Here is an 8669-nt window from a genome sequence, read left to right on the forward strand (position 1 = left end):
AACCATGTTCCAGATACACCTTTCTGTGTAATTAACTCTAAAAAGAATAACTGAAACTCGCTATTACAATAATAAACAAAATACATATAACACATAATTCTAATTAGTATACAAACTAACAGTAACTAATAGTAGATCGCCGTCACTGCCACATTCAAAAATAAGCATTCGTACGCGCTGTTAAAAACACAGTGATGCTATTTTCGTAGCTACCGCATCGTGTCGACTCGTGCAAGCTGTCTAAACCCCGTTTATTACCACAGTCAGTCATAATATAAATCAAATAATATTGTTCCTAAAGTATCCCTATACCTACCTATATGGAGTTATTGGAGTTTCACGTTTCTATACGAAATAATATTGTTTTATTCGTTTACTTGGATATATAGGTTGATGCATCCTATACTTTGTTAAAAATTCACCCAAACCAACACAATTTTACTATTTCTAAAAGAAATTTTTGATTAAGAAACAAAAATTTTGAGAACCACTGGATTTTCTTTTTTGTTAATTTAATATACTCTACCTATGTTGCCATATTACCAAGAAATTATGTTTTTTAACAAAAAACTAAAAATATTTTCAAAAAATTCTAAATTTTCAAAAAAAAATTCGCGGAAAATACCTCATAATCGTGTTTCTGCGGTCGAAATATATTCCCCCTAAAAATATTTGCGTTTATTTAGTAAAAATGATTTTTAAATGCTGTAGTTTAAAATCCGAGAAAATATACAGGGTGGTCCGAATTGTATTCCGGGAACTTCGGCTGCATATTCTACAGATAGAAATAAGTAAAAATGTTTGTATAAATGTATGTCCTAAAATGCTTAGTCACGGGGATACAGGGTGTAGAAGTTTCATTTTTATTTCGATTTTTTCCAAATAATTTCTGAAGTAACCTCAATATTTTGATAAAAACTGGTGTTTATGAGTTTTGTGACACGAGAAATTTGATTTTGATATCAAAATGACTCCTATTTGTAGGGGGCGCCACCTACATGTGTTTTAACTGATTTCGTCCGTACCTGTATAAAACTACTGTATCTCCAAAACAAGCATTTTAGGACATACATTTATACGAACTTTTTTACTAATTCTAATCTGCAGAATATGCTGCCGAAGTTTTCGGAATACAGTTCGGACCACCCTGTATTTTTTGGAATAGATTTACTATGCTATCCTTTTTTAATCTTTCTATAATTAGTGTTAATTTTTATGTCAGTTTTTAGTAAAATGATCTCTAGAGATTGACCTCGGAAAAATGATCAACGATTGTCATTCCCCAGCCGTCTTGAATGCCATGTTTTTTTGGATCATACGGTATTTAGTACAACAGTAATATTTCTTGACATATGACAATCTAAAAAAATGTATTATAAATAAAAATAGTTATTCAGAAATAAAGTTAACACCTCCATCTGTTACTTAAAAATAATAATCCGGCCCCATCTCTAAGATAATAATATAAAGAAACTCAAGAAAAATAAACTAAAACATAATAATAATAACTAAGTCGTGCGTGGTGGCAGACGATGATGGCTGTCTGTGTCATCAATGCGCTACTTAAGTGGGAGAGATCCTCCGTTTAGATGCATCGACATTGCTTCGCTCTGAAAACCATAAATAATAGCAGCCTTTTGACTAAACTTGAACTCTCGACCCTTTTAGACCATACACGAAGCTCTGCCGGCTCTCTGTTCGACATTCGATTGGGCGTAAGGAATATAGAGTGGCACTAAATTTCAATATCAGAGTTGTGAGGACATTTGCGAAACAAACGACATCGCTGTCCTATTAACTAGGGCTCTCTTCGAACTGACTACAGGGCAACTAATGGATTAGAATAGCGGCTGTTGTCTTAGGGACTAAGTCATTTTCGTATGCAGTTTGTAGAGCTTCTGATGTTTCAAAGGAAATGAAGGGTCCAGGGGAAAACATGATAAGCGCCATTTCAATAATTTTACAGCAGAGCACTGGACAGCTGGTGTTATCAGGTTCTTTAAGTGTATTCTATATTTTGACTAGGCATATATCAATAGGCTTTAACAACTTATTGCCCTGCTAACGATTTGTAGGGACCAGTTAGACCTACTATAATATTGTAAAATTCTAAAATTAAGAATTTGGCGCTTATCAAGTTTTTCTCCTGGATCCTTCAAATGATAATGAAAGTGGTTCTTTTTTCGATAGTCGATTTTTACAACTCAACTTTTTTAAAGATATTTCACAGAATTAGAATTTTACAAAATATAAGTGAATCTTATTGTAATAATAAAAGCAATTTTACTATCGCATATGCGCGTTAAAAATAATCAAAGAAAATATTTTCTATTAACTTTGACATTTTTAGAAAATTGTCTTCCTCCAAACTTCCTCCAGTTATTATTCCGAATACGCCACTGTAAGTGATATTATAACTCTAATTTGAATTTCAAAATATTTTATATTTCATCGGTTTGAGGTTCGTTACCAGGGCCGCATTATTCTGAAGTGGGACCCATTGAATTTTAACCACTTTGGAATTTATATGGATTTAATAATTTATTTATTTGGAAAAAGAAATAATTTTATTTGGAAATATAAAGCTAAAGTCAAAAAATATAATCGAATAACTTAAGTGTATTAATATTAATTGAACCAAATAAAAGTATACCGTGTGTTGCATTGGCGACTTGAACGTAAGAAATCTCATGTTAATTTCAAATATGACAAATTAAACATTTCCTGTTTTATTTTAGAGGGAAATTTGTATAATGAATGGTATTATTTTGAAGAGTTGCTAGGAATTCTTTTCTAATTCTACATTTTTACAACAAATGTTTATTTCATAGTGGATTTTTGGAATTTGGAATTTCATAAGTCTACAGAGTCTACAGCAAAGGTTCCCTTGATACATGTTGAGCTTGTACAGGTAGCACTTGACAGACATATTATACCCTCTCAAGAGACCTGTTACACTTCGCACTGTATTCCTGCTAAGTAGTAGCAGTTCTTTTGTGGTTTTAGAGTTAGGTCCTTGGATGAAGGCTTGTTATGCCTGTGGCCCTGTCTGTTTCTTCAGTGAACATTTTGCTTTTCCCTGATCCAGAGTTTTACTGCATTACGGGCTATACATTTGTTTTTTTTTTCAATAACAAGGGACCGTCCTCTGCCGGAAACACTGCGACCTGTGAGGCATATTGTGTTTGTCCCCTTTCTATATCTGCATCTAACTTATGCAGGTTCTTGATAGGATGGGAGCATAGTTCCTCCGGTTCTAGCCTAGTTTTCTCAAATAAAAAGTGTCCAGAGCCTCGCAGTGACATATTATGTGCTCCGCTATTTCAGGATCTTTATCGTAGAGTCTGCAGCAAAGACTTCTTTGATACAGGTACAGGTTGAGCTTGTTCAGGTAACACTTGACAGCCATGTGTCCTGCCAAGAGGCCTGTTGTAATCCGCACTTTATTCCTGCTAAGCATTAGCAGTTCTTTTGCGGTTTTAGAGCTAGATCCTTGGATAAAGGCATTGCTGTGCCTGGGACCCTGTCTGTTTCTCCAGTGGATATTCTGCTTTTCCCTGATTCAGAGTTTTAGTGCATTACGGGCCATACATTTGGTTATTCCCAGTACTGGCTCTGGACCAAGATAGGATTTGATGATGATCCTTGCCTTGTTGGTTCATCGGCTTTTCTTTGCTGTGAATTCCGCTTTGATGCAGAATAATTTACTTCTGTTTCTTTCTGCTAGAGCTCCCAGTTTACCCAGGCATTCCCAGACGAGGCTCGACGATGCCTTTGGGCTCATAAAAAATTATCTCGTAGAAACTAATCAAAACAGAGAATCTACTTTATTTTAATAAGTTTTTCAAAAAGTTTCATAAAAATTGACGTAGGAATTGCACTACACAGTACACCCTAAAGATAAATGCAAATAAAACACAAACTCCTTTGTTTAAATCTTAAACTTTCATAACACGAATTTTTAAGCTCAGTAATAAATTCCTTAGTTATTTTTCTAAAATTTCGTGGAATTGCTTTATTTTTTATTTTATTTAAGTAACTGGCAAAGTTATATAACGAATTTTTATTCTAAGAATAGTTGTCAATTAGGATTTCCAACTTTATACCAGTCTCTGAAAAATAATCACGTAATTATCATGCAATTATCCGTTTTTCTCCATAGAATTTATATTAAAGCGATTTACGATGAGCTTAAACAGCATCAGTATCTGCTGCATTCTTTCCATACTATTTTTAAAAACGTTCCGGTTAAAAATAGAGCCAGCTCAATTATTTCGAGATTTTCCAACTAATCCGTTAATAAACAGTCGACCCGCTGCCGGATCGGGGTTGAGGGGGTTAAAGGGGGGATAGAGGGATAGAAAATTGTGCTCAGAGTAACAATGAACAAAGGTAAAATTATCCAAAAATTATCAGTAGTATTATAAGAGCACCAAAAAATAACGGTGTACGTATATAGTTCCTCTAATTCAGTAAAATAGAATAGGTTATCCGAAAATTGTATAGGTAGCCAAAAAAAGCCAAAACTATTGGAGTGATGGCAATGGTAGTTTTTTGAGGATAGCCAGGGAGTGATTATGTTCATGAAAAGAAAACCATTAAAGAAGAATACTACGCATCATTATTTCACAAATTGAAGGCAGAAATTACAGGAAAACGGCCAGCTTTGTGCAGAACAAACCATCCGTAATCGCCAGATTTAGCATCCAGGAACTTTTCCCCAAACTGAAAGTTGCGTTCGAAGGAAAAATATTTTTTGCTGCAAAGTGTATTTTGCTGACAAAGATATCAATTACTATTTGGATAGGATGTGGGAACTGTTAATTGTATGCGTTTCGTTACTTCACAGAAATTCTTTTATTAAATATTGTCTATTTCACAGATATGAAACTCAATCAATTGTTATCTGTTTCCAGTTTTGTAAATTTACATCGGAAATATCAAAATGGCCCTGGTATAATAAACAACAAAGTAAAACCTGCAAAGTTATACTTAATCTTACTTTATTGCTCTGAGGAATTGAGGTACTGTCTTCGTTAGAGTAAGAGAAAATGAAAAGAAAAATTAATGAATGAAACTCGATACAAGAAAAACAATATGTCTTTTGTTCCGGTATAATCTAGGCTGGGTACGGGGGTAGATCGATTAGTTGCCGAGGGACAAAAGATGTAAAAGCGATAATATGGGGTGTTTTGGGGAAAAGAAACTTGTGATTGATGGTTATATGTATGTGTGTGTTGAAGGAGCTGAAAACATACCAGAAAAAAATAAAGTCCACCGTGTAAGAGACCAAGCTTTTCCGAAGACGGGGGAAAAGTTTTATTGTTTATGTATCATATGTACCTAAATACAATTCATGAAAGTTCATGAAACATAATATAATGAATGATGATGATGTAGGTCATTATGATTCTGATTTCAGATTTCCGAATATGTGTGAGAATTTGTTTCCCGCGTGGTTCAATTAGAGCTTAAGATTAAAAAATTCAACAAAAACATTCCCTTAGGAATAATAAGGTAAGCTATTTTAAGTTAGCGTTTGCATTTGAGTTCCAGAGCTTATCGGGAGTGGTCAGTTTTCTTCGTACAAGAGAGTATAGGACTACATACCGTCGCGTCGCCTTCAACTCAAAGTGTCGGAACTAAAATTTTGAAAATTAGAATAGAAATAGACCGAAAAAAAAACAACTTTTAGGCGCAAATTGAGTCGCGTATATCGCATGTGACATGACCTGGCACGACGCGAGTTTTTGTAAATAACAGAAATAAATAGGACAGCGTAAATTGGCAACACAGGGCAACGTAGCGCGACCCGCGTGACTTGACCAGCGTGCGCCTCTATAGTTCAGACACAGTTTTTCGCGCATCGCATGCATCGCGTTGGCGTGCATTATTTTTTATTATTAAAATTGTTTTAACATTTCGAAGAATTTATAACAAGCCGAAAACAAAAATCTTGGAATAAAGTTTAGTAACAATACATGTTCCGATGGCGAATCAGGCATTTTTATGCAGACGTTTTTATACGGTTGCAGAGGTGAATTACTGAAAAACTGCGTCCCAATTTGCGGACCACCACGCAGGACATGTCACGCAATACACGTGACTGAATTTGCGCCTAGCTTTGGTGTGATCTAACAGTCTCCACAGTATCGTAACTGTAACAGCAAAGGTTCTTATGTTGTAACAGACAAAATAAATGACCCAGTGTATCTAAAAAGTTAATCTTTTAGATCACACAAAGTTTCTTTCGCTGTAATCTTTTTAAAATGTTATCTACGACAATTTGTAGCGACGATACGGTTACGATTTACTTAGTTCCTGTTTTTCGTGGAGCTCTTGGAATACTCTTAGAATGGTGGCTGCAGCTGGCTCACATCTTGAGGAATCAGACACTAAACAACATCCCAAGTAACATCCCATACAAAATGCAAAACCTTTGTAAAAAAGGCAAGTAATCGGTCTGCAATTTTTTGAGTCGGTATAAGATCTCCTTGTATTGATACTAGTGTTGTTCAATCCTTGACACATATCGCAAGAATCGGTTGGCCACTGTTTTTGCACAATAAATTGGATATTCCATCTAGGCCAAAAGCTAAAAAGTTTCTAGTGCCTTTGAAAGCGATTTTAACCTCCTATGTGACTTTCTTCTTCTTTTTTTTTTTTTTTTTTTATTTTATTATTTTTACTTCCTCTAGGAGATGTAAGGACCTTATCGTTGGTTGGGAGGAGAATCCCCCTCTAGCACTTTGACTGGATCTAAGGAGCATCTTACCCAGCATGCTTATCCTGGCTGTAGTGTCGTAGCCAGAAAATTGCATCAAGACATATAACGATGCCGGATGGGACTACCTGTCCGTCATACCAAGCATCATTTACTCCTTGTGGTCACGTATCATGGGCAGAGGGTCTGGGGGTCTTAGCTTAACCCATGGGACCAATAGGAGATAACCTCACCAAAAACCCTAAATCCTACGGTAATATGGCGGGACCAGGTCAAGGGATGCGTGGCTAGATGGAGACTCAACTGGTCTCAACCTATTGTATTCTCGTCTCCCTTATTTTTACATGCGATGTGCATCTGTAAAATTGGACCTACTAACACTTGCGGTGTATCATCAGCTTTGTCAGAACTCCAATTAGCAAGAACATGGAGTTGGTGAGTCATCAACTCGAGGTAGAAGGCTCATGTTCAGGTTCTCATACACAAGGGAATTGTTATAAATCTAATGAGGAAATAGAGAAAGAAATACCTCTATTATAGATTTCGGGACAACACCGGTAGCCGGTCTAAAGGATTGAAGGAGAGAAGTTAAAGAGGTGGAAGAAAATGGAGACAGATCCTTCAGTCTTCACCTCAAAGGTACCGCAGCCGGAGAAAAGCTCGTCAAATATGAAGGGCACGGAGGGCTAAACCTCAACCGTGAAAGTGTGTATACCCTCGTAGGATGTAGATACCCACTCCTCGGGGAATGAACATCTTTTGTTAGAGGAGGATAGGAAATATCCTGTCCTCCATAAAACAGGAAGATTCCCATGAATGATGGTGACTGTATGATGAGGTTATAACAAGGTGGTCGTCATCTACGAGAATATCCTGTTTTCCAGTATTCCAGTTTTATCATCACATCATCATCATCATGTAGCTATCGTTGTCCACTGCTGAACGTAGGCCTCCTCCATATTTCTCGATGTCTCTCGATTTTGGGCCGTCATCATCCAATTTCAAGCAATCCTCTTTACATCATCGGTCCAGCGTGTCGGTGGTCTGCCTCTGCTACGTTTATCTGCTCGAGGTCGCCATTCCAACAATCTTCTAGTCCACCTGTCTTTAGATGTTTTCGCCACATGACCTGCCATCTCGCATTCATTTCGAGTTACGTGTTCCACTATGTCTCTATGTTTTATTATTCTACTCTATGTTTTATTATTATCCTCTCTTAATTTATTACTGTCTACGAACTATAAAGAGAGGAACAGAGGGCACAATTTATAGTTTTACCGTATAGCAGCATACCAGCTAACGATATTTCATGTACTCCACAATTTAGCGCTGGCAATGGGAGAAGAATTTCCAGACGATTGGCTGGAACAAGAAGAAGGTGATGATATTCATGAAAATCATGATCTAATTTGATAATAATAACAATGGGCCGACAAGTAAGAGATCTGTTAGTCCATCAACATTTTGGCAGATTATAGAGCAGCACTTCCAATATATATTTTAAAATAGTATTTTTGTATTTAACAATTTATTTGATTTATAGTTTAACTATAATTATAAAGAATAAAAAATATGCATTTATTTAAAGGGACATTCATTGTTAAATATTGAACACTTCTTTATTTTGATTTGTTAAGCGATAACTGTTACAATGTAAGATAAAATGTATGCATTTATTAAATAGAGATATTATTTATTATTATCTGTTTCTATTTAATAATTCTTTATTAATTTTGATTGTTAACTATAAAGTGATGTTAGCTACTGGGTGAATTAAAAAAGTAATACATTTATTTAAAACAACATTTATTCTAAGTCTTTTTGTTTATGTAACAACTGTTTTTTTAGCTCTATTTCCTTAATTTAACAATTCCATTTCTTTCACATGTTTTCCAGGTTTGAGCTTGTTCTTTGAGATTTCTTCCCTGGAGCAATACGTAGCACC

Source organism: Sitophilus oryzae, unplaced genomic scaffold (assembly GCF_002938485.1).
Source record: "Sitophilus oryzae breed Bouriz unplaced genomic scaffold, Soryzae_2.0 scaffold_1387_pilon_pilon, whole genome shotgun sequence".
In the NCBI taxonomy this organism is placed as follows: Eukaryota; Metazoa; Arthropoda; class Insecta; order Coleoptera; family Curculionidae; genus Sitophilus; species Sitophilus oryzae.